The 27314-nt window shown below is 43.5% G+C and overlaps 1 protein-coding gene across 1 annotated transcript in view; it reads left to right on the top strand.

The window, feature by feature from the left end:
- The window catches only part of ptk7a (protein tyrosine kinase 7a), a 127364-nt gene that overhangs the window by 41117 nt on the left and 58933 nt on the right, over positions 1–27314 (top strand). The gene's annotated exons all lie outside the window — the stretch shown is intronic.

The following is a 27314-nucleotide window of genomic DNA, read 5'->3' as shown; positions in this document are numbered from 1 at the left end:
CCGGGGAGAAGGTGGGGGGGGGAAATGAGGAAGCTGGAGAAATGCCTTTTCCAGCACCACACTTTTCAACTCTGGTCTTCAGCATCTCCAGTCCTCACTTTCTCTGAGTGTGCAGTCATCAGCAAATATACCTACTTCTGATCATTTGTTGGAAGAATGGACACTGAAGCAGCTAAAGATGGCTTGGTTTAGGACACTATCCTAAGGTATTTGATGTAATTGAATTTAGCTTTTTATGGCCCCCTTTTATGCTAGGGGTGACTATGATAATGTTAAGTGATTAAGTTTTCTTTTTCCTTGATCTCCACTAATTCCAGTTTACTATGGTATATTGGTTTCATTCTGGATTAAGTGCTGCCTCTGTATCCAAGGCAGTCATTCGGGACCACACCTCTTGAATTCAACTGTCTTGACCATGTTTTATCCTGAGCTGTATAGCCAGAATTGTTTTGACACAGCCTAAATTGAGCCAGAGCTAGGCCAGATTGAATTTGTTCTGCCCTATGTGATTGCCCACATTGTCAGGTGGATACTAATTTTGCAGCTAAGTTATTGTTCATTTTGAAACAAGTTTTCAGCACAAGTACAGTGTTTTTGAAGTCCATCGTCTTCAATGAAACCAGTGTATTCAACCATTTCCTGATCTGATATTGTGCATTTATTTGGCTGATGAATAACCAAATTTATCGGAGCATCAGGAGAATATTCTGATGTTTGTCCGTCCGTCCCAGCTGAGGATGGCTTCAAATGTTAGTATTGTTTTCACACTGTGCTAGGATCTGCCATCGTGAAGGATGGGAATGTTCAGAGTTACCTTGTTAGTTGTTTAATTTCCAACAGCGGATGTAGCAGAATGGTAGAGCATTTATCTGACTGAGATTATTTAGCTACTGCTTCCTGTGTTCAGTATGTGTGAAGTAGTCCTGTACTACAGCTTTACTGGGTTGTCAGCTCATTTTCAAATACACATTAGATTGGATTAGATTCCCAACAGTGCGGAAACAGGCCCTTTGGCCCAACAAGTCCACACCGACCCTCCGAAGAGTAACCCACCCAGACCCATTCCCCTACTCCCTACTAATGCACCTATCACTATGGGCAATTTAGCATGGCCAGTTCACCTGAATTCTGCATCTTTGGACTGTGGGAGGAAACTAGAGCACCTGGAGGAAACCCATGCAGGCACAGGTGAATGTGCAAGCTCCATGCAGACAGTCGCCCGAGGCTGGAATCGAACCCGGGTTCCTGGCGCTGCAAGGCAGCAGTGCTAGCCGCTGTGCCGCCCATTTTCTGTCAAACTCCTTCCATGGCGGGTAGTAATGGGAAGGCAATAGAAATGCTGGGCCAAGAGGTTGCAGGTTGTGCTTTAATGCCAATTCTGATTGCTTACAGTATCTTATTCATGCCTGATTTTAAATATATCCATTCTGAATCTATCCTATTTAGTACAGTGGTGCCATGCATGAAGATACCCTTTGTGTGATGCTGAGCCTTCATCTCCAGAAGGAAATGTGGTTGCTCCTGTCACTGCTGCTGTAGATAGATGCTGTGACAGATGGAAAATAAGATAACGTAGATATTTTTCATATTGATTCTTTCACTTCCTGCTACTGACAACCAATGTCACTTTTTTGTTAGCAGTAGTGTGTTGAGTTATGTAGTCTGTTCTATGTCACCTTAGCTGTTAACTTTCACAATGGAAAAATTCTGCTTTTAGTACCCGTAGCTGAAGTTTGGATGGGATGAAAAAGAGAGGATTGCAGATGCTGGAAAGTCAGTTGATAAAATGTGGAGCTGGAAAAAGCACAGCTGGTTAAGCAGCATCAGAAGAGCAGGGAAGTCTATGTTTTAGGGCAGAACTTTTTATCAAAACTGGTAGATTGGGAAGGGTGCTGAGAAATTGTCTGCCTTGGGAGTTTACAACCATACAGCCATAATATTGAATTCACCAACTTTCAAATCTTCCCACCCCCTCATCCCAGGTTCTGCCTCCTGGACCTGATCTGTCCATCTTCCTTCCCACCTAACTGCTCCACTCTTCCCACTGACTAACTACAATTACCACCCTGCATCTACCTATTGCTACCCCACCTACCTTGCCTACAGCCCCACTCCCCTCCCTCTATTTATTTCTCAGCTGCCTTTCTCCCTTCCCCAGTCTTGATGAAGGGTTCTGACTTGAAACATAGGCACTCCTGGTCTTATGCCGAGTGACCTGCTGTGCTTTTTCCAGCTCCATGCTTCATCGACTAGGATTACAAAGAGGCTGGTGACTAGAAAGGTCCAATAGAACAGAGATGTTAATTTCATCTTTCTATTTGTATTGGGAGAAAATGACAAAAAATCCCCAGGAAGAGGATCTTAAACTTGAGTTATTGGACCAAAAGCCAATTGTAGGTCAGCAAATGTGGATCGAGAATGTGGTGCTGGGAAAGCACAGCAAGAAAATCGGCATTTTGTGCAAAAGCCCTTCAGGAATGAGGCTAGGAGCCTCTGGGCATGGAGAGATAAACTGGAGGTGGTGGGGCTGGCGGGAAGGTAGCTGAGAGTGAGAGTACAGATGGATGGAGGTGGGGGTAATGGTAATAGGTCGGAGGGGAGGGTGGAGTGGATAGGTGGGAAGGAAGATGGACGATCATGGAAAATGTGCTGAGCTGGAAGGTTGGAACTGGGATAAGGTGGGCCGAGGGGAATGAGGAAACTGGAGGAATCCACATTGATGCCATGTGGTTGGAAGGTCCCAAGATGGAAGATGAGGCGTTCCTCCAGGCATCAGATGGTAAGGGGAGCCTCCTTCCTGATGAAGGGCTTTTGCCTGAAAAGTCTTTTTTTCTCTCTTTATATTTTCCCTGCTCCTCTGATGCTGCCTGACCTGTACTTTTCCAGCACCACGCTGTTGACACTAATCTCAGCATCTACAGTCCTCACTTTCGCACAGCACATGTGGATGACAAATGAACAAGATTTGTCAGAATTTGAGATGCAAGAAACTGAGCAGAGACAGCAAATTTGTCCTCCACTAAGCTTGTGTTACTTCACTATGGTAGTGCACCAACATAGGAAAAATACAGCACTGTACAGGCCCTTTGGCCCTCGATGTTGCGCCAATCCAAGCCCACCTAACCTACACTAGCCCACTATTCTCCATATGCCTATCCAATGACGGTTTAAATGCCCATAAAGAGGGAGAGTCCACCATTGCTACTGGCAGGGCATTCCATGAACTCACGACTCGCTGAGTAAAGAATCTACCCCTAACATCTGTCCTATACCTACCACCCCTTAATTTAAAGCTTTGCCCACTCATAATAGCTGACTTCATATGTGGAAAAAGGTTCTCATGGTCAACCCTATCTAAACCCCTAATCATCTTGTACACCTCTATCAAGTCACCCCTAAACCTTCTTTTCTCCAATGGAAACAGCCCCAAGTGCCTCAGCCTTTCCTCATACGATCTTCCTACCATACCAGGCAACATCCTGGTAAACCTCTGCACCCGTTCCAGTGCCTCCACATCCTTCCTATAGTATGGCGACCAAAACTGCACACACTACTCCAGATGCGGCCGCACCAGAGTCTTATACAACTGCAACATGACCTCAGGACTCCGGAACGCAATTCTTCTACCAATAAAAGCCAGTACGCCATATGCCTCCTTCAATCAGGACAATCAGAATAATCTGCTCACATGCAGACTTTTGAGCACAGCTTGAAACTATTACAACAGCAGAAATCTGAGCATGTGCAAGGTGAATTTGCCTGACTTTGATCAGATTCCTGAACTCAGATGTTGGCTAGCTTCTGCTGCAATAGGAGCGGAGATATTGGTCATGTTTGTAACAAATCTGTAATTCTGTGATCAGATATTATGCATTATAGTGGGTCTGCAGGAATTGCACTTAATGTGGCCACAAGTTTGTGCCTAAAAGAATGGGCTGTAAGCCTCATACAAAACCAAAATTCATGCCAGACCCTTCAATGATCCTTCACAATGGCTGCAGCCTTGTTGACAGTACTGGAAGTGCACCTAGCATTTTATTTGCACACCCATGAAAGTCCTAGTATGACCCCCTTTGCAGCAGAACTTGTTTGCAATCATGTTGTTGAGCAACCTGAGTCGTTTCCTATCCATACATAAATCATAGTGCACGTTTAAGCAACTAAAAAGAGGAAAAGCCTCCTCAAATATCCTCCCCTTAATGATGGAGGAGTCCAGCATATTGGTGCAAAAGACTAAACTGAAGCATCGTGATTTTCTCTTGAATTCTTTAACATCTCTCACAAATCTTCAGCCAATTTGGTTCACTTCATATGGTTGAGAAACTGCTGAAGGCTCTACATATTGAAAAGGCAATGAGTCCCGGCAATGTCTCAGAAATACTGAAGACGTGCTCTGGAGCTATTCATGTACTTAGTGAAGTTGTTGGACAATTTTGACACATCTGCATATAATATTTGAGGATTATTCAACAACCTGACTTTCCAGCAACTGCAACCCTCACTATTATATGCAGTTGTGTTTAATCTGGCCAATATGGAAATTTGCCCAGGTATGTCCTACTGCCAGAAGGCAAGAAAAAATTAATTTGGTGTCTCCATCCCATCAAAGCCCCTCGTGAACATTAGCAAACTGTTGGAAGGTAACTGTTGTCTTCAAGCAGTCCTTACTGAGCAGTAACCTACTTATTTTGAGTTGGGTTCTGCCAGAGCTATTTGCTTCCGGTCTCGTTCCATGTTGTGCCAAGGCTTTACCAAAGAAATTACTTTGAGGAAGCCAAAAACTGACTCGCTTGATATCATGTCAAGTGTTTGACTGTGGCATCAAGGAGACACTGGAAATCAGTGGCGTTGGTGGAGCACTCCACCATTTGGAGCCATACTTAAATTACAACCATCTTTGTTTATTAATTGCACGCCAATCATGGTAATCCCAGGGTATTGCAGCAATTCATCAGGGTAATGCCCTATGTTCAGCCATCTTCATCTGCTTAATCAGTGACCACTTTCATCATGAGATAAGAAAGGACAATGCTTGCTGATGAGTTCACAATATTTAGCACTATTTGTTGCAGTTCAGATTATTAAAGCTGTCCTCTGATCATATGCAGGAATACCTAAATATCATCATGACTTTTGCTCATGAGCAGCATGCTGTGAAGCACTTAAGGTCAGCATGTACAGACCATCCCTTCTAACAACCTGACTGAGACAGTGCTAAAGTAACAGATTGTTCATGTGTAAATAAAGGGTGACTTGGTGACTGATACCAGCCTCTGGAGTTATTTCAGGTGCAAAGACAGTAAAGCATGATCTTGAAAACTCACTGGCAACCACCTTCTTTGAGTTGGGTAAGCATTTCTTACATCATGGCTTTGTTTGGGAAGCTTGACCTGTTCAACCATGCCATGAGGAACTGGGTTCAGTATGTGAAACAATCTATTAATTCTTTCTAGGCAAATGATGTTGTGGCAGGTAAAGCAATGAGTAATTCTCCTGACAGCCTGTGAACCTGCAGCTTTGTTTGTTGTTAGAAGCCTAACTTTTCCTGAGGCACCAGATAATAGAACTTCCAAGAATTGACTGACATTGTAAAGAAATATTACGAACCCAAGCCACCTCTAATTCTGAGAATTTGAGAACCAGGGATTTTTGACTAGGTGAGGATGACTGACAGAAGCCTGTGACTTTGGTTTAATCTTGAATGAGATGCGGAGACCCTATCTGGTATGTGGAATTAATAATGTAACCATACAAAAACAACTACCAACTGAAGCCCAACTGGACTTAAACAGGCACTACGATGGACTTTGTCATTGGAAAATGCAACATGTGGCGCATAAGTTGCAGGATATTCTGTTGGCAGTGGACATTCTCGCCCTACCGACTAAGCTTGGGGAGTGCAGGCAATTTCATAGCCTCACGCAAGACATAGTCTGATCAAAGTGACTCTTGGTTGGTCTACAGCATAACCCCAAAACAAAGCTAACCCTTGGCCAAACAGTTAAGATGTTCTTTTGGATTTCGACCAGGAAGCCAGTGTAGTTGCTGCTTGTATGCTTACTTGAGACAGCAAAAGAGTCCTACTAGACCTAAATTGAGTAAGATTACTCCATCATTTGGTATCTAAGAGAGTTCATACCCTGGAAAGTCCACTACATCTTGTTTGGGACAGTTAAATTTCTTAATGTCAAAATCCGAATCAGTCAAGATAAATGTCTGGTTAAACGGTTATCTGGTGCTAATGGAGGTTGATTTACGAAGTGCACTAACTTTCAATTGTGTTGAAATGAGGATTCCCAGAAGTACAATTAATAACCATATGAACTTTTACCAATGTACGAATCTGCCATTTGGGTATCGTCAGCCAGTTCAGTTTTTCCACAGATGATGGAGAACATGTTGCAAGGTCTACCTAGATTTTCTATTTACCTAGATTTTATACTGATAATATGGTAAATTAATAAGGACCACTTTTAGAACTTGGCTATAGTCCTAAGGTGATTTTTTTTTTTCCCCAAAGCAGGTGTATGTCTAAGAAGGAAAGAATGTGTATTCCAGGCTCCTCAAGTGACCTGTTTGAGCTACAGAGTTGACACAACCAGGATATGCCTGTTGGAAAGTCATGTGAGAATGATCAAAGGTGCCCCAGCTCGCTCATCTGTTCAAGAGCTTGGGTCATTTTTTTTTTGAGAGCTGGTAAATTATTAGGAAAGTTCTTAGATAACCTAGCCTTATTTCTGGCATCTTTGCATCAATTCTTGAAGGGGTCACCTTTGGAAATGAGCACATAGACAAGCCCTAGCTTTCAGTGAAGAAAAGAAGCAGCTATTATCTTCTAAAAGTATTGGCATTCTGATACCAGGCAAGATCTGGTATTGATGTGCAATGTCTCCCCTGTAGGGATGGTATTAGCTCGTAGGTGGCCCAATGGATGATAATGTCCAATTGCTTCTGCAACCAGAGTGTAATATGTCCAGATACACAAAGGTTGGCAGTCATATTTGGCGTCAGGAAGTTCCATCAGTCCCTTTTTTAAGGATGAAAATTGGTGATAATCATGGACCACAAACCCTTATTTGGCCTGCAGGAACAGGACAAGGCAGTGCTGCTTATGGCTTCAGGCCACATTCAGCAATGGGGTTTAATACTAAGCATTTATAATTTCAAGGTAGAGCACTGTCTGGGATGCCAAGTAGCGAGTGTGGATGTGTTGAGTTGTCTCCTGTTAGCAGATACACCAGATGGTACACTGAATGGAAGAGTTTGAGACATTAAATTTTTTTGGATGTGTTCCCAGTCAAAGTTGATAATATCAGACTATGGATACAGGTCCAGTCCTTTCCAAACTGAAACAATTGGTGTTAATGGGAGAAACTAAAGGGCTGTCACAACTAGAATCGAAATCTTTTTGGACTCCGAGACCAGCTCAGGACAGAGGATAGCATATTTTTGAGGAGTGAGAGTGATGGTCCAAAGAAAAGCAAAATACTGGCTGAATTTCTCACCAGCATCCTCTTTTTGCAAACTTCTGGATGACCCTGGTGGAGTTATGTCTGGTAGCCAGGTTTGGGTGCAGACAGTACTGAGTTGGTGGGGCAGTGCCCACCATGCCAGCAAGGACAAGTGGTACCTCCAGCACCTCTTCCACATCTGTGGGAGTGACGGGAAAAACTTGGGCTCAGTTATGTGTTGACTATGCAAGGTTTTTTTAAAACTGGTTCAATGTTCTTAATCATTGTAATTGCCTATTCAGAAATTGGATGTGCATTGGGCCCATTTGTCAAACACTGGGACACCGATAGACAAACTGTGCATGTCTTTTTCATCAGTGTCCTGGAAGTGTTGGTCACAGATAATGGGCTGTTGTTCACCTGCAAGGAATTTGGTTACATCCTAAAGTTGAATAGAATTCGACATGTAAGGACAGCTTCATGCAATGGCCTGGCAGAAAGGGCAAAACCAAACTTTGAGGGCTGGCTTGAAGAAACCGTCCACAGCCTTGTTTGATACCAAAATGTAACAATTCTTTGAAAGGGCCACCCTACTTGCAACTATAGGGCTAGCGTCAGCAGAGTTGCTAATGTGTAGAAGAATCTGCATCAGGTCAAGTCTGATCTTTTAGGAACTTCTGACCTGTTGGATGAGGGTAGAAAGACCTCAGGAATTCTGGTGCTAATCACAAGACTCCAAGTAAGAGGCAGTTTGATATACAGCATGAAGTTTGATGTAACAATCACAGAAATGGTCTTGCATGGGTTAGAGGCATGATTCTTGCAAGGTCAGGATGAGTGATTGAATAAAGTTTAGCCAGGTGTGACTGTTTTGCACAAGCATATGACTATACAAAAGCTGCCAATTTGCGACTGGTGTGGGAGCAAAACATGTCCTGCCCCTTGGAGCCATCAGAAGAGCTGCCAGAACCCATGGGTTCACCATCTCAAATGTGGTTGAGTTCTCAGAATCTGAGATGTACATGACGGATGTAGCCAGTTTGTTGCCTTTGTCGCTGCTCCTGGTGTAAGAGATGAGTTCCCATGTGTTAAATGCAGCCTGTATTGGACACTGAGTCAAAGGAACTTTGACTTAGTGCTAATATACCACAGAAGGTTCGCCAAGAAAGAGGACCGGCCTAAATCTTTTGACTGAAGAGGAGTGATGTCGTGATTGGAATGAGGTCAGCCAGCTGGACATCACAGAATGAGTTCCCTGATTGGGGCTATTAATCTGGTCCAATCAGAGGCCCCAGCTGACACCTAAAGAGGAGAGCATTAGAGAGGCTACTGCTTTGGCAGCTAACTGAATGAAGCAGTTCTAAAGTCCCGGATTGTTCATCTGTAAATAAAGGTTGAGTTGGTGACAGATATTGGCCTCTCTCATTTGTGTCCCTGTGTCTCACTCACTCTGGCAAAGTCTCACTCACTCTGACCCATTTATCTCACATTTATGCATTTATGTCACTATCCAATTGACTTACTGACTTTTTAAAAAAACAATCTCCTTTTGCAGGGCTAACCATATCCAATTGCCTCTCTTGCACTCATCAGGACAATTCACGCAAATACTAATTTCAATGAGGAAACCAACATTTACAGTAAATAAGAGGAGAATGCTGATTTAGCAATTTTGTTCTGCCTGGTAGGGAATTGCCTTGCAGAATGTACCAATTAAAATTGATTAACAGTTAACTGCCATGGTTTCATTATATTTTAAATCAGGCAGGCTAACTGTTAAGGCATTACCCTGAGAAATAAACCAGTGAGTAGTTTTTGCTGATTTTGAGTGAAACAAGCACAGTGAATAGAAACTTACATGATTCTGACAGAGTTCAGCTGAGATCACAATGTCCAATTTGTCATACAATAGGTTGTCATTTTTGTGGTGTAAATATGGAAGATTTTAACTATTGTAGTTTTAAGCTGCCTCCAGCTGAACCTCCATTGAGGGTAGGACTTATTCAGGCTCTCTGCCCGTGCATTCCTGCTCACTTGGCCAGCTGCATTCTTTATTTTTTGTTTTGTTTCTTCACATTTTTGTATCAAAGTTCACCTCTTCTGCGGTTGCAGTGGAGGAAGACTTATTACAAGGGCCTGCTGTGGCAGCAACGTGGTGGATCTGGATGTCGTCTGCTTGTGGCTATAATGACTAACTTAATCAGAGGCTTCGTCGTTTATGGGTTAGGTCCGTTCCTTCTTGTGGTGGTTTCAGTGGTGTATGGTGGTTCTGGTTCATTTCTCATTGCTATGGCTTCAGGCAGTGATTGAATTAGCGACAGCTTGACTGATGGCTTCAGCATTGGTGACATGGTGGGTCTAGTATGTCCCTCTTTGTTATAGTGGCAATGTAGTGGGTCTGGTCCTGGTCCTAAAATCCTTGTTTTGTTGACCTCAAGTGACTTTTGCAGCAATGTCCCATTAGCCACTCTAGAAACCTAGGATCCATGAAGGGAACAGATGAATTTTGTCTCAATTATTTCTTTTTATACTTGGTGCACAATTGTATCAATATGTACATATGGTTACTTGTATTTAAGCAAATACAGTGAGATAAATGTCTCGTTTCCTGTTGGGCAATTGATCATTTAAAGTAAAATTAGAAAAGGTTATGAGCAAGCTGACTATATAATGTCCTGAAAACTCTGAAACAAGAAAATTAAATTTTATTTTGAGTACTTTGTGTTGAAGCAAATGCTTCAGTCTTTTTTGAAGTTGTTGTGGAAGATCTGCATTTACTTAAAATGTTGACTCTGATCTCTGCAGTAAATAGCTTCATAACTACTGTAATTAGTGAGCGGTTAGCTCAGTTGGTTAGATGGCTGATTTCTGACTCAGTGACACCAGCAGCTTAAGTTCAATTCCTGCACCAGCTGAAGTTGCCATGAAGTCCTGCCTTTTCAGCCTGGCTCTTTGCCTGTGATGTGGTGATGCTCTGGTTAAACCTGCCACCAGTTGAGTGTCTGCCTGTCTCTCACCTCACACTTCCCCACTCTCTCTCTTTCCCTCCCCCCCCCCCCCCCAAAACAAAATGGGGACTTTCCATTACGTTTGTTAAAAAGCATAGCAGGGGTCATGATTTCTGTAAACTTTTCATTTCAATATCTCAAAATTAAATGTATTAAAATAGTGATCCTCTTAATGAGGTTACATAAATTGCTTATGAAGTCATTGATTTAGTGGAAATGACCTGAGCCGAGTATCCATTCACTCACTCATGTAGTCAAGTATAGACTTGAAAGTTAACTATAACTCATGGGTTCTTGGCTGTTGAAATGTACCAAATCGTTCAACTGTTTCTTTTAAACATAAATGTGCATTTTAGGCTTTAGTTTCCTTCTGTAGTTTTTTTCCCTCTGATTAGCTGGGCAAGGGTTGCCCAAGTGGAGAGAAGGTAAAGAATTGCCTGGAAAGTTAAAATACTATTCTGTATGCCTGTAGTTCAGTGCCTTGGCAGAAGAGTTATTAATAGAATACTATATTTACAGACTAACATGATTTAGCAATAAATTTTGAAATATAGTTCCTGGGAAAATGTATCTTTTGGTCTATAACCACATTTGCATAAACTGTAATCTGTAAGCACTGCCATTAACTGAGATAGCTGCAAGGCTTTAAGGAAATATATCTGGAACCCATTTTCAGAAGGAAATTTCACACATCAAATTATTCCAATATGTTTAGTGTCTTGATAGTTAGCAGGAGAGAACAGTTCAGCCTTCAGTTATGTTTTAAGCAATAAATTAGGAAATGAAGGACAAACTTAAGGGATGATAACTACTTGATTGAGCCTGTAGACATTTTGATCAAAAAGAGACAGCTGTGGGAAGAGAACATTATTTATCATGCACCATAACATGGTATGGGAGTGCTAAAGATTTTTAAGTTCGTTCTTGGGATTTGGGCATTGCTGGCAAAGCAAGCAATGATCACTCCTCCCTAATTGTGCTTGTGAGGTGGGTGATGAGCTGCTGCTTTTAACTGCTGCAGTCTATTTGTACTTGCAACCCCACTGAAATTTATTGACAGCGGACTAGATTGGTTAAGTTAAACAGACTTCGTGGTCACCAGGAATGTAGAAGAGACTTGTATAATGGGAAAATTTACTGATGCTCTTTGTGTAGATACATAACTGAATTGATTTTGTTTCCATCAAAGTCAAATGGGCCTTGATCTTTACTGTACTGTTTTTTTAAAAAAAAAAGTCCATTACATCAAGACCAAAGATGATCTAAATTGTTGATTACCTCCAAGTTCCCTTCCACTTTCCTCTTTAACAACAAATGCAAGAAAATCAAATTTGTTTTTGTCACCAAGATAGATCATCTATTTAGCTGCCTGTTTTAATATTTCATTGTCTTCTCCAACACACCTCATTTCTCACTTACAATAATCTATCTCTGACTGTTGACTTCTTCACCCCCCCCCCCCCCCCCACCGTATCTCTTCTTGCTGCTCATAAAATCAACCTGTCTGAGATCTAACATCAGTCCTAATAAACAAGCATCCAGCTTAGCTGATTGGTCCACAAATGAGCTAGCATTGTAAATGTTTTCTCTTCCAGAGTATGATCTCATGCCCTTTCAGACTCATTCAATAATACAACTCAAAGTCCCTGACTTGGAAGGCTGCCACCCAATCTTGGAACCTGTCTAATCCTTGCAAAGCAGCTAACTCTCAGATCTGTGTACACATGTCTGTACTGCTCTTTTGGGTCCTCCAGATCTTGAAGAGCTGGTATTAGAAAAGCTGCTGCACCTCAACTGAACAAGTCACCAAGGTTGTATGTGAATGTTGAAGGAATTCAGAGTGGAAATTGCTAAGCTATTGGCCATGATGTTCCAATCCTGTTAGAATCACTCTCTCTCGTTTCTCCCGTATCTCCCCTTGTGTCATATGAGAGCATTTTGTCTGAGAGTTCCAACTTTTGCATGCTCAATCCTATCCCACTAAACCGCTAATCAGCGACTTCCATTTAGTTGATATCATTAATGGTCCGTTCTCTTCAGGTTTATTTCTCCCCTTGTTAAATGTATCACCTTTTGCTTATGCGAAAGCTCCTTGATCTCTCCATCATTGCAAAATACCATCCTAATTCTAGTCTCCCTTTCATCACCCAAGTTTTGAGTGTTGTGGTCCAAATTTATTCTTCACTTTTACAGAATTGCCACAGTAATCCCAAATTACATCCAATGGACTGACAAATGTTCTCACCTTGTCCTCTCCCTTCTGCATCCTTAAACACAGTTGAACACATGACCCACCAAAAGCAAATTAAATTTAACCAACTTGATTGAGTTTTTGAGAGAGCAGTGAGGATTGTTTGATTTCAGAATTCACCTCTAAAATAATTGCAAATCAGGCAAATGGAAACTTAGTGGTATAGTGATAATGCCACTGGACAAGTAATCTCTTGTCTGACTAATGTTTTAAGTAGACGAACGTGAGTACTGCAGAAGTTGGAGATCAGAGTCGAGAGTGTGGTGCTGGAAAAGCACAGCAGATCAGGCAGCATCAGAGGAGCGGAGAATCGACATTTCAGGCAAAAGCCTTCAAATGAGGCTGCGAGCCTCTGGGTTGGAGAGATAAATGGGGGGGGGGGGGGGGGGAGAAAGGTAGCTGAGAGTGCAATAGGTGGATAGAGGTGGGGGTAATAGTGATAGGTTGGAGGGTGGAGTGGGTAGGTGGGAAGGAAGATGGACAGATGGGACAGGTCCTAAGGACGATGCTGAACTGGACGGTTGGAACTGGGATAAGTGGGGGCAGGGGAAATGAGGAAACTGGTGAAATCCACATTGATGCCATGGGGTTGGAGGGTCCCAAAGCGGAAGAGGGGGCATTCTTCCTCCAGGCATCTGTAAGGGAATGGCGATGGAGGAGGCCCAGGACCTGCATGTCCTCTGCAGAGTGAGGGGAAGTTGAAGTGTTCGGCCATGGGGCAGTGGGGTTGATCGGTGTGGGTGTCCCGGAGATGTTCTCTGAAGCGCTCTGCGAGTAAGGGTCCAGTCTCCCCATAGTAGAGGAGACTGCACCGGGAGCAATGGATACAGTAAATGATGTGTGGAAGTGCAGGTGAAATTTTGATGGATGTGGAAGGCTCCTTTGGGGCCTTGGACAGAGGTGAGATGTGGGGGGTGGTTGGTGGTTGGGGGAAAGACGGTGGGTGCAGGTTTCGCAATTCCTGCACTGGGAGGGGAGAGTGGGTTGTTGGGGGCATGGACCTGACCAGGTGGTCGCGGACGGAACGGTCTTTATGGAAAGCAGATAGGGGTGGGGAGGGAAATGTATCTCTGGTGGTGGGGTCCATTTATAGGTAGTGGAAATGGCAGAGGATGATGCCATGTATATGGAGATTGGTGGCGTGGAAGGTGAAGACCAGGGGAGTTCTGTTCTTGTTGCGGTTGGAGCGGTGGGGTTCGAGGGCGGAGGTGTGGGAAGTGGATGAGATGTGCTGGAGGGCATCATCAACCACTTAGGAGGGGAAATTGTGGTCTTTAAAGGAGGTGGCCATCTGGTGTGTTCTGTTGTGGAACTGGTTCTCCTGGGAACAGATGTGGTAGGGGTGGAGGTATTGGCAATAAGGGATAATGGATAATGTTTTAAATATGTGGGTTCAAATTACACCATGGCAGAAGGTGAAATTAGAATTCAGTTCATAAGTCTGTAATTAAGTCAGTCTGCCACATAACCACTATTGTAAAAGTCCATCTAATTCACTAATGACCTTTTTAATGAAGAATTTTGCCTTGGTTGATTCTTACTTGCCCCCTCAAGTAGCCTACCAGTTATTCAGTTCAAGGACAATATGTGATGTGTACTAAGTGGTGACCTACTCAACAATGCCACATTTTTAAAGCAGCTGAATTAAATACAATTAAAAGATTTCAATTGAGTTTATAAGGTTAGAGCTGAAGATAGGATATTTGTTTGAAATATTTATCCTCCGCTTAAGAGTAAACATGGCAGGAGATCCCAGACCCATTTTATGCTGCTCTTGCTCAATGTGGGAGCTCAGGGATGCGACTGATGTCCCTGACTCCTTCATGGGAAGAAAGTATCCAGTTGCAGCTCTCGTTAGACTACATAACGGATCTGGAGCTGCAGATGCACTCACTTTGGAGCATCTGTGATGCTGAGGAGGTCGTGGATAGCACGTTTAGCGAATTAGTCACCGCAGATTAGGATTGCTAAGGGAGAAAGGGAATAGGTGACCAAAAGACTGAGAAAGAACAGGAAGGCAGTGCCGGTGTCCCCTGTGGTCATCTTCCTCCAAAACAGGTATGCAGCTTTAGATACTGTTGGAGATGGTTCACCAGGGGAAGGCTGCAGTAGCCAGATTTATGGCACTGTGGCTAGCTCTGCTCTACAGAAGGGTAGGAAAAAGTGGAAGGGCTATAGTCATATGGGATTCAATTGTAAGGCGGTTCTGTGGTCGAAAACAAGACTGCCAAATGGTATGTTGCCTCCCAGGTGCACAGATCCGAGATGTCTCAGGTTGGCTGCACAACATTCTGAAGGGGGAGGGTGAACAGCCAGCTGTTTGGGTGCATGCACCAATGATCTAGTTTAAACAAAATGGGGTGAGGTCCTACAAGCAGAATTTAGGGAGTTAGGAGCAGAGTTAAAATGTAGGACATCCAAGGTAGTCAGAGTAGAAATGAAAGCATAGGCAGGATGAATGAGTGACTTGAGAGGTGGTGCAGAAGGGAGGGATTCAGATTTTTGGGACATTGGGACTATTACAAATTGAACGGTCTACACCTGGGCAGGACTGGAACCAATGTCCTAGGGGGTGTTTTTGCTAATGCTGTTGGGAAGGATTTAAACTAATGTGGCAGGGGGCTGGGAACCAAATGAGAAGGTTAGTAAACAGTAAGGAGGTAGTAACTAAAGCCTGTAAGGAACCAGATATTGAAGTCAGGGAAAAAGTAGATAGGGAGCAGATGAATGTAAATGGACAGATGGTCTGAGGTACATTTTTAATGTGAGAAGTAAGGCATATGAATTTAGGACTTGGATTAGTACCTGAGAGTATTGCTACTCCTGAGACTTTGTTGAGGGAAAGGCATGATTGGCAGCTCTATATTCCAGCACTCACTTGCCACAGTCTTGCCTTCTCAGAGGGCTTTTGCCTGAAATGTCGATTTTGCTGCTCCTCTGATGCTGCCTGAACTGTGCTCTTCCAGCACCACTAATCCAAAATCTGGTTTCCAGCATCTGCAGTCATTATTTTTACCTAACTCTATATCCCAGGATATAGATGCTTCAGGTGGGGTAGAGAGGGATGTAAAAGGGGTGGAGGAATTGCATTACTGGTCAGAGAGGGTATCACAGCTGTGCTGAAGGAGGGCACCATGGAGGACTCTAGCAGTGAGGCAATATGGGCAGAGCTCAGAAATAGGAAGGGTACAGTAACAATATTGGGGCTGTACTACACACCTTCCAACAGCGAGCATGAGAGAGGCACAAATTATGTAGACCAATTATGGGAAGATGTAGGAGCAACAGAGGGGTGATGGGAAATTTTAATATTCCTAACATTGACTGGGATTCACTTCATGTTAGAGGTTTAGATGGAACAGAATTTGTAAGGAGCATCAGGAGGGTTTTATAGAGCAGTATATAAATAGTCCAACTCGGGAACACGCCATATTGGACCTATTTTTGGTGAATGAGCCCGGCCAGGTGGTTGAAGTTTCAGTCGGGGATAACTTTGGAAATAGCGATCACAATTCCATAAGTTTTAGAATACTCATGGACAAACTTGAGTGGCCTAAAGAAAGGATGCTAAATTGGGTGAAGGTTAACTGTTGCAAAATTTGGCAGGAGCTGGGGAATGTGGACTGGAGTAAGTTGTTGGAGAGTCAATTCATATTTGATATGTGGGACAATTTTAAAGAGAGGTTGATCAGCGTGCAGGACAGATACGCACCTGTGAAAATGAGCGATAGAAAGAGCAAGATTAGGGAACCATGGATGACAAGTGAAATTGTGAGACTAGCGAAGAGGAAAACGGAAGCACATAAGGTCTAGGCAACTGAAAACAGGTGATGCTTTGGTCCTACTTTCCCAATATTCTTCCAATCTGAAATGAGGGATTAAGAGAGCTAAAAGATGTCATGAAATATCTTTAACAAACAGGGTTAAGGAAAATCTCCAAGCCTTTTATTTGTATATAAGGAGCAAGAGGGTAATTAGAGAAAGGGTTGGCCTGCTCAAGGACAAAGGAGAAAAATAATGCGTGGAGTCAGAAAATGGGTGAGATTCTGAATTAGTACTTTGTGTCGGTATTCACCAAGGAGGGGGGCATGATTGGATGTTCAGATTAGGGGTAGATGTTTGATCACTCTAGTCAAGTCAGCATAAGGAGGGAGGAAGTGTTGGAAATTTTAAAGGGCATTAATGTGGGCAAGACCCCAGATCCAAATGGGATCTATTGCTGGTTACTGAGGGAAGCTAGAGAAGAAATAGCTGGGGCCTTGTCAGATATCTTTGCAATATCCTTGAACACTGATGAAGTCCTGGAGGACTGATGAATTGCTAATGTTGTCTCTTTGTTTAAGAAGGATAGCAGGGATAATCTGGATAATTATAGACTGGTGAGCCTGACATTAGTGGTAGGGAATCTGCTGGAGAAGATACTGAGGGTTCGGATCTATTTACGTTTGGAAGAAAATGGGCTTATCAATGATAGGCAGCATGGGTTTTGTGCAGGGAAGGTCATGTCTTAACAACTTGATAGAATTGTTTTGAGGAAGGGACTAAGTTGATTGAGGGAAGGACTGTAGATGTCATATACACGGGACTTCAGTAAGGTGTTTGATAAGGTTCTCCATGTTGGACTGATGGAAAAAGTGAATTCGCATGGGGTCAAGGGTGTACTAGCTAGATGGATAGAGGACTGACTGGGCACCAGTAGACAGTTATCGTGGAAAGGAGTTGATCACGGTGTTCCACAGGGATCCGTGCTGGACCATTGTTGTTTGTGATATACATAAATGATCTGGAGGAAGGTATAGGTGGTCTGATTAACAAGTTTGCAGATGACACTAAGATTGGTGGAATAGCAGAGTGACAGGGACTGTCAGAATTCAGCAGAATATAGTTAGATTGGAGAGTTGGAAGGAGAAATGGCAGATGGAGTTCAATCCGGGCAAATGCGAGGTGATGCATTTTGGAACATCCAATTCAAGAGCGAACTATATGGTAAACGGAAAAGCCCTGAGGAAAATTGATTATACAGAGAGGTTTGGATGTTCAGGTCCGTTGTACCCTGAAGGTGGCAATGCAGGTCAATAGAGTGGTCAATAAGGCATATGGCATGTTTTCCTTCATCAGGTGGGGTATTTAGTATAAGAGTTGGCGGCTCCTGTTACAGTTGTATAGGACTTTGGTTCGGCCACATTCGGAATACTGCATACAATTATGGTCATCATGTTACCAAAAGGATATGGATGCTTTGGAGAGGGTACAGAGGAGGTTCACCTGAATGTTGCCTGGTATGGAGGGTGCTATGTATGAGGGGAGGTTGAATAGATTAGGATTATTTTCATTAAAGACAAGAGGTTGAGGGGGGGACCTGAATGAGGTCAACTTAGACTGGATGGATAGCAAGATGCGTTTTCCCAGAGAGAGGCGTCTCAAATACTAGAAGTCACGAATTCGAGGAGAGAAGGGAGATATGCGTGGAAAGGTCTTTACGCAGAGGGTGGTGGGTGCCTGCAATGTGTTGCCATTAGAGGTGGTAGGGGGAAGCAGATACATGAATGGACAGGGAGCAGAAAGAAACAGATCCTTAGAAAATAGGCGACAAGATTAGGTAAACGATTGGGATTGACGCAGGCTTAGAGGGTCAAAGGGCCTGTTCCTGTGCTGTAACTTTATTTGTTCTTTGGCTGGGATGAAGTTAGAGGGCTGTGGAAATAGGGCTGGAGAGAGATTTGTTGGGAGGCTGGTACAGACATGATGGGTTGAATGGCCTCCTGTACTGTAAAATTCTATGGTTCTAAAATAAGAACTTTTAGAATAGACAACCCATTTGAGTCTCCTGCAGAGCCATCATGTTTGTCACTATCCCAGTAAAACGTTTAAATTTATGCAATTCACAGATGAAAAGCAGCCTGTAAACAACAGTGTTCCTTGGTGAGAGCAATAGGAATTGAATGGATAAGGGCTGTACACACTATTGGAAATGCACATTGTGATGGGGACCACAAATTCCATGTTTTGTCTGTAACATAGTTACTTTTCAGTTTGGGACATCTTGAAGAATGCCAAGTTTCCTAGAAGATGGACTGTATGGGTAAGAAGGTCCTGTTTAATTCATCTGTGTATTTAAAGGGAGGCAGGGATAAACCAGGAAATTCTAGGCCAGTCAGTCTAATCTGTTAGTGAAGTTTTTATAAATATGTTATGTCCTTCAGATTCTCTGCACTTGGAGAAACACAGATTAGTTGGGAGTATTCTGCACGCATTTGTCAAAAGAGGGTAGTGTTTGAGTAATTTGATCAATTTTTGTTTTGAGAATCCAGAAGTGTTGATGGTAGCTTTTGATATGATCCGAATTGACTTGAGCAAGGCATTTGATCAGGTTTGTTATGGTAGGCGAGTCAAGAAAGTAAAAGCCCTTGGGACCCAAAACACAGTGGCAATAAGCAAATGGGGATCTGTGGAGGATGTTTCTGTGAAGTCTGTTCCCAGTGGCGTTCAGCAGGTCTTGTTACTGGGACTCTTGCTGTTTGTGGTCTATGTTAATGATTTGATCTTGAATGTAAGGAAATGGTCAAGTGATTTAGATTTGATTACTTAATGAGGAAACATGCCCTTCGGCCCAACAAGTCCACACTGACCCGCCGAAGCGAAACCCACCCATACCCCTCCATTTACCCCTTCACCTAACACTACGGGCAATTTAGCATGGCCAATTTACCTGATCTGCACATCTTTGGACTGTGGGAGGCACCTGGAGGAAACCCACGCAGACGTGGGGAGAACGTGCAAACTCCACACAGTCAATCGCCTGAGGCAGGAATTGAACCCAGGTCTCTGGCGCTGTGAGGCAGCAGTGCTAACCACTGTGCCATCCTGCTGCCCACTGCCCTGGTGATGTAATAGAAGCATGCGAAATAGGAGCCACAGTAGGCTGTTCAAGCCTTTTGAGCCTGCTCTGCCATTCAATATAATCAAGATTGATCATCCAACTCAGTATCCCATTCCTGTTTTCTTCCCAGATACTTTGATCCCTCTAGCCCAAAGAATTACATCTAACTCCTTGAAAACATTGCATTTGGGCCTCAACTGCTTTCTGTGACATAATTCCATGGGTTCATCACTCTCTGGTGAGGAAATTTCTCATCTCACTCCCAAGTTGGCCTACCCCACATTCTTAGATTGTGAACCCCTAGTTCTGGACGCCCAAGTCTTTGGGAATATCCTGCCTACATTTATCCTGTCCAATTCTTTTAGAATTTCTAGGTTTGAGCTTTCCCCCTTCATTTTTCTAAACTTCAATGAAAATAGTCCTAACAGAATACAGTCTCTTTGGATGTCAGTGCCGCCAACCCAAGAATTAATCGAGGTAACCTTGATTGCTCTCCATTCATAGCGAGAGCATCCTGCTTCAGATAAAGTGACTAAATCCACACACACTGCTCCAGGTATGGTCTCACCAAGACCCTGTATAATTACAGCAAGGCATTCTTACTCCTGTGCTCAAATCCTCTTGCTCTGAGGGCTGACATTCTGTTTGGTGCTTTGACCACCTGCTGCAGCTGCATGCTTGCTTTCAGCAACTAGTGTAACAGGGCACCTGAGTCTCATTGTACCTTCCCCTTAAATAATTGCTATCCAGATGATGATCTGCCTTCCGGTTTATTCTACCAAAGTAGATAACCTCTCATTGTCCATGTTATACATGCATCTGCTATGCATTTGCCCATTGACTTCACTTGTCCACACTGAAGCATCTCTGCATCCTCCTCACAGCTCACTCTCCAACCCAGCTTTATCTCATCTGCAATCGTGGAGATTTTCAACTCGATGGGTCGAATGACCTTACTTCCATTCCTATTTGTTATGGTCTTATGGACTCTTGTGGTATTCCACTGGTAACTGGCTTCCTCTTGGAAAAAGACTCTTTCTGTATAAGATACTTGTGAATCAGCAGTGGGAGTTGAGAGAGTGCAAGCCAGGGGGCAACCAGAAAGGTAAATTTGATTATAAAATTACCTTGTGGAGCGGAAGCGGACATGGGGACTGCTGAGGAAGTGAACTCATATATTTGGGCAGTGGCTAAACCCGAAATACACATGTAGTTCCCTGCAGACCTCACCTGCGAGAAGTGCACCGAACTCTCGCTTCTTACAGACCTCGTTTGGGAACTGAGCTGGATGAACCTTGGATCGTTCAGGAGGTTGGGGGGGGGGGTGGAGAGAGGAGTTATAAGGAGGTAGTAACACCCAAGTTATAGAATAAAGACAACTCGATGACTGTTCAGCGAGGAAAAGGGACTAGGCAGACCGGGGATCCCTGCACTATGACTGTTACCCTCAATAATAAGTATACCGCTATGGATACTGTTGTGTGGGGATCTACCAGGGGAAAGCCACAGCGGTCAGGTCTCTGACACTGAGCCTGGCTCTGTGCTCAAGGGAAGGGGGGAGACTATGAGAGCAATAGCAATAGGAGATTCAATCGTGAGAAGAACAGACAGGAGATTGTGTGGTTGTGAACTAGATTCCTGGATGGTATTTTGCTTCTCTGGTGCCAGGGTCAGGGGCATCTGAGCCCACAGGATTCTGAAGGGGGAAGGTGAACAGCCAGAAGTTGTGGTACACATCGGTACCAATGATATTGCTAGGAAAAGGGATGAGAACCTGAAAAGTGAATATAGGGAGTTAGGTTGGAACTTTAAAAACCAAAGTAGTAATCGCAGGATTGATCATAGCCTGTGGCATCGGTAACAGAGAATGCGTGCTGCTGAATATGTGACGCAGAGCTGGTGTAGTAGGGAGGGCTTCAGATATGTGGATCAGTGTGATACCTTTGGGGAAAGTGGGACCTGTACAAGGAGTTGCACCTGAACTGGAGGGGCACCAATATCCTGGGTGGGAGGTTTGCTGAAGCTCTTCGGGAGGGTTTAAACCAGATTAACAGGAGGATGGGAACCAGTGCTACAGATCAGAGGATGGGGTAGCTGGTGAACAAGCAGATGCAGCATGTGCGGAAGAACTGACAGTTGATCAGGCAAAGGTGCAGTCAGTGTGATGGGCTGAAGTGTATCTATTTTAATGCAAGAACTATCAGGAATAGGAGTGATGAACTTAGTCCCAAATAGCAATCCATGTTGTGGCCATTACAGACACTTAGATATCACAGGGGAAGGAATGGTTGTTGGATGTTTCAAAAGGAATAGGGAAAGTGCTAAAAGAGGAGTGGCATTGCAAATCAAGGATAGTATCACAGTTGCAGAAAGGGAGTTCATTGAGGAGTGTTTGTCTACAGAGGTCAGTATGGGTGGAAGTCAGAAACAGGAAAGGTGCAGTCACTTTACTGGGAGTTTTTCACAGACCCCTCAATAGCAACAGAGACACAGGAGCAGATTTTAGAAAGATTCAGAAGTAACAGGGTTGTTGTCATGGGTGATTTCAACTTCCTTAATATTAATTGGAGCCTCCTTAGTTCAAATAGTTTGAATGAAGCAGATTTTGTCAGGTGTCCAGGACAGATTCCTGACTCGATATGTAGGTAGGTTGACTCGAGGTGTCATATCTCTGGGAGAACGTTTTGGTGATAGTGATCACAACTCCCTGACCTTTACTATAGTCATAGAGCGGGATAGGAGCAGACAGTATGGAAAAGTATTTAATTGGGGGAGGGGGAATTACAATGCTACTAGACAGGAACTGTGGACCATAAATTGGGAGCAGGTATCTCAGGGAAATGCACAACAGAAATGTGGAGGTTATTTAGGGAGCACTTGCTGTGAGTGTTGGATAGGTTTGTCCCATTGAGGCAAAGAAGGGATGGTAGAATGAAGGAACCTTGGGATGAAGTGAGATGTGGAACATTTAGTCAAGAGGAAGACGGAAGCTTACTTAAGGTTGTAGAAGCAAGAATCGGACAGGGCTTGCAAGGGTTACAACGCAGCCTGGAAAGAACTGAAGAATGGAGTTTGAGCTCGAAGGAGGCATGAAAAAGCCTTGGTGGGTTGGATTTAGGAAAACCCCAAGGCATTTTGCGCATATGTGAGGAACAAGAAGATGGCCAAAGTGATGGTATGGCCGATCAGGGATAGTGGAGGGAACTTTTGCTTGGAGTCGGAGGTGGTGAGGAGGTCCTTAATGAATACTTTGTTTTAGTATTCACTAGTGAGAGGGACCTTGTTGTTCTGAGGACAGTGTGAAACAGGCTGATACACTCAAACAGGTTGATGTTAAGGAGGATGTGCTAGAAAGTTTGAAAAACATGAGGATAGATAAATACCTGGGCCAGATGGGATATACTCTCATTTACTATGGGAAACAAGGGAAGAGATTGCGCATTTGACAATGATGTTTGCATTCTCACTGTCCATTGGAGTAGTACCCGATTATTGGAGGGTCGCAAATGTTCTCCCTCCTTTAAGAAAGGAATAGGGATAACCCTGGGAATTTCAGACCAGTCAGTCTTACGCTGGTGGTGTGCAAATTATTGGAGGGGATTCTGAGACAGGATTTATGATTGATAGTCAGCATGGCTTTGAGAGGGGGCAGGTCATGCCTCCAAGCCTTTTTGAATTCTTTGAGGATGTGACAAAACACATTGAAGGTAGAGCAGTGGATGTGGTGCATGTGGATTTTAGCAAGGTGTTTGATAAGGTTCCCTGTGGTAGGCTATTCACAAAGTAAGAAGGCATTGGATACAGGGACATTTGGCTGTTTGGATAACAAATTTTGCTGGTCCTTGGAAGACAGTGGGTATTGGTAGATGGAAAATATTCAGCCTGGAGCTTAGTGACCAGTGATGTTCCATGGATCAATTCTGGGACCTGTGCTGTTTGTGATTTTTATAAATGACTTGGATAAGGAAGTGGAAGGGAGAGTTAGTGAGTTTGCTGATGGCAGAATATTGGTGGAATTGTGGATAGGGCTGTTGTAGGTTGCAACAGGACATTGACATGATGCAGAGCTGGGCTGAGAAGTGGCAGATGGGATTTAGCCTGGAAAAATGTGAAGTGATTTCATTTTGGAAGGTCGAATTTGAATGCAAAATACAGGGTTAAAAGCAGGATTCTTGGCAGTGTGTAGGAACAGAGGGATCTTTGAGTCAATGTCCATAGATCCCTCAAACTTGCCAGGCATATGGTGTGATGACACTAATTAGCAGAGGGTTTGGGTTTAGGAGCCATAAGGTTATGCTGCAGCTGTATAGAGCCCTGGTTAGACGACACTTGGAATGTTGTGTTCAGTTCGAGTTGCCTCATTATAGGAAGGATGTGGAAGCTTTAGAGAGGGTGCAGAGGAGATTTACCAGGATGCGGTCTGGCCTGGAGGGCATGTCTTGTGAAGAAAGGTTGAGGGACCTAGGGCTTTTCTCATTGGAGTGAAGAAGGAGGAGAGGTGACTTGATAGACATGTACAAGATGATGAGAGGCATAGAGTGGATAGCCAGATGCTTTTTTCCTGGGTGGAAATGAGGGGGCATAATTTTAAGGTGATTGGAGGAAGGTCTACAGGAGATGTCGGAGGTAGGTTTTTTCCAGAGTGGTGAGTGCGTGGAATGTACTGCCAGCAGTGGTGATAGGGTCATTTACATTATGGAGGTTTAAGTGACTCTTTGATCGGCTCATGGGTGATTATAGAACATTACAGCGCAGTACAGGCCCTTCAGCCCTCTATGCTGCGCCGCCCTGTTATACTAATCTGAAGCCCATCCCACCTACACTATTTCATGTACGTCCATATGCCTGTCCAGTGACGACTTAAATGCACTTAGACTTGGCGAATCTACTACCATTGCAGGCAAAGCATTCCATACTCTTACTACTCTCTGAGTAAAGAAACTACCTCTGACATCTGTTTTATACCTATCTCCCCTCACTTTAAAGTTGTGTCCCCTCGTGTTTTCCGTTCCCATACTTGGAAAAAGGCTCTCCCTGTCCACCCTATCTAACCCCTCTGATTGATTGTCTTGTATGTCTCTTAAGTCACCCCTCAACCTTCTCTCTAACGAGAACAGCCTCAAGGCCCTCAGCCTTTCCTCATAAGATCTTCCCTCCATACCAGGCAACGTCCTAGTAAATTCCTCTGCACCCTTTCCAAAGCTTCCACATCCTTCTTATAATGCGGTGACCAGAACTGTACACAATACTCCAAGTGTGGTCGTACCAGAGCTTTGTACAGCTGCAGCATAAGCTCCTGGTTCCAGAACTCAATCCCTCCTTTAATAAAGGCCAAAACACTGTATGCTTTCTTAACAACCCTGTCAGTCTGGGTGGCAACTTTCAGGGACCTGTGTACATGGACACCGAGATCTCTCTGCTCATTTGCACTTCCAAGAATCTTACCATTAGCCCAATACTCCGCATTCCGATTACTCCATCCAAAGTGTATCACCTCACACTTGTCCGCATTAAACTCCATTTGCCACCTCTCAGTCCAGCTCTGCATCCTATCTGTCTCTCTGCAACCTACTACATCCTTCGTCACTATCCACAACTCCACCGACGTTAGTGTTGTCTGCAAATTTACTAACCCACAATTCTTCGTCCTCATCCAGGTCTTTTATAAAAAGGATGAACAGCAGTGGACCCAACACCGACCCTTGCGGTACGCCGCTAGTAAGTGGACACCAAGATGAACATGTTCCATCAACTACAACCCTCTGTTTTCTTTCAGCAAGTCAATTACTGATCCAAACTGCTTTGTCTCCCACAATCTCATTCCTCCGCATTTTGTATAATAGCCTACTGTGGAGAACCTTATCGAACGCCTTGCTGAAATCCATATACACCACATCAACCGGTTTACTCTCATCTACCTGTTTGGTCACTTTGTCAAAAAAGTCAATAAGATTCGTTAGGCACGACCTACCCTTCACAAAACCGTGCTGACTGTCCCTGATCAGATTATTCTTTTCTCGATGGTTTTAAATCCTATCTCTTTTATAACCTTTTCCAACACTTTACCAACAACTGAAGTGAGACTCACTGGTCTGTAATTACCAGGGTTGTCTCTACTACCCTTTTTGAACAAGAGAACCACATTTGCTATCCTCCAGTCCTCAGGCACCATTCCTGTAGACAATGATTTGAAGATAAATGCCAAAGGCTCGGCAATCGCTTCCCTTCCCAGAGGATCTTAAGATAGATCCAATCCGGTCCAGGGGACTTGTCTATTTTCACACTCTGCAGTATTTCTAATACCTCTTCCTTGTGAACCTCAATCTCTTCTAGTCTAGATACAAGTATCTCTGTATCTTCCTCGTCAACATTTTCATTTCCTATAGTGAACACTGTCGAAAAATATTAGTAAAATGTAGTGTATATAGGTTAGTTTGACCTTAGATTAGGTCAGCACAACATTGAGGGCCTAAGGGCCTATATTGTAGGTTATTGGCCTGTAATGGCCCCAATAACCTATAATAACCAATTATAGGTTATTGGGGCCATTTGCCTTTAATTCCATCAAGTTCCCTATTAATAGTGCTTTCTTCAGTTCCTCTAACTGACTAGGTAGTATTTCCTAACATTTTTGGGATGTTATTTGTGTCCTCCTTTGTGAAAACCAAACCAAAATATGTATTTAATTGGTCTTGCATCTTTTGTTCTTAATTATAACTTACCCTGTTTCTGATTGATTTGATTGAATGTAACCTGCATTTCTCTTCACTCATCTTTTTCTCCTTCCAAGAAACTGGTTGTGGAAGCTTTTCTAGGTATGTTCCTTGCAAGCTCACTTTCTTACTCTCTGTATATCTCTTCTCTTCCCCCTCCCATTTCCCTCCTTTCTTGAAATCTAATGTGCTCCCAGTCCTTAGGCCTGTTGCTTTTTTGGCTAATTAGAAAGCACCTTTATTGGATCTAATAATATCCCTAATTTCCCATGTTAGCCACAGTTGGGTCACTCTTCGTTTAATTTTTATGCCAGACAGAAATGAATAATTATTACACTTCCCCATGTACTCTAAATGTTTGCCATTGCCAAATTGGAAGGGAGATTAATAGTAAGGAAAATGAGCACACATTACAGCAGTTTAACAACAGACTGGTCAAGCGGGCAGAGCAGTTGCAATTCAGTTCAACTTGGAAGGGTATGAGATATTCTTTGTGAAAGGCTAATAGTGCCAAGAATTACACTGTTTGGTAGGATCGTAACATCAATGAGCCTCAGGTGAAGCACTGATGTTATTTCCCGCTTTTTTATTTGTGTTTAGGTTTCCTTGGTCTGTGATATTTCCTGTTCTTTTTCTGAGGGTGGTGATTGAGTTCAGTTGAGTTTAGGGGAGTGTTGTTGAAAGAGATCTAGGGGTCTGCAAAAGTAGCGTCGCAGGTTAGACAGGATGGTGAAGAATGCACTTGGCATGCTGGCTTCATTGCTCAGAACATTGAGTACAAGAGTTGGGAGTATCCTGTTATGGCTGTACGAGACATTGGTAAGGCTGCATTTGGAGTACTACAATTTGGATTACAATTGTGGTTGCCCAGCTGCAGGAAGGATGTTATTAATCTGGAAAGGATGGAGAAAAGATTTACAAGGATATTACTGAGACTGAAGGGTTTGAGTTATAAGGAGAATCTGGATAGGCTGGGACTTTTCGCGAGAGGCTGAGGGGTGATGTTCATAG

Source organism: Chiloscyllium plagiosum, chromosome 3 (assembly GCF_004010195.1).
Source record: "Chiloscyllium plagiosum isolate BGI_BamShark_2017 chromosome 3, ASM401019v2, whole genome shotgun sequence".
Classification (NCBI taxonomy): domain Eukaryota; kingdom Metazoa; phylum Chordata; class Chondrichthyes; order Orectolobiformes; family Hemiscylliidae; genus Chiloscyllium; species Chiloscyllium plagiosum.
The sequence above is the reverse complement of the archived record's forward strand: the minus strand, read 5'-3'. Positions and strand labels throughout refer to the sequence as shown.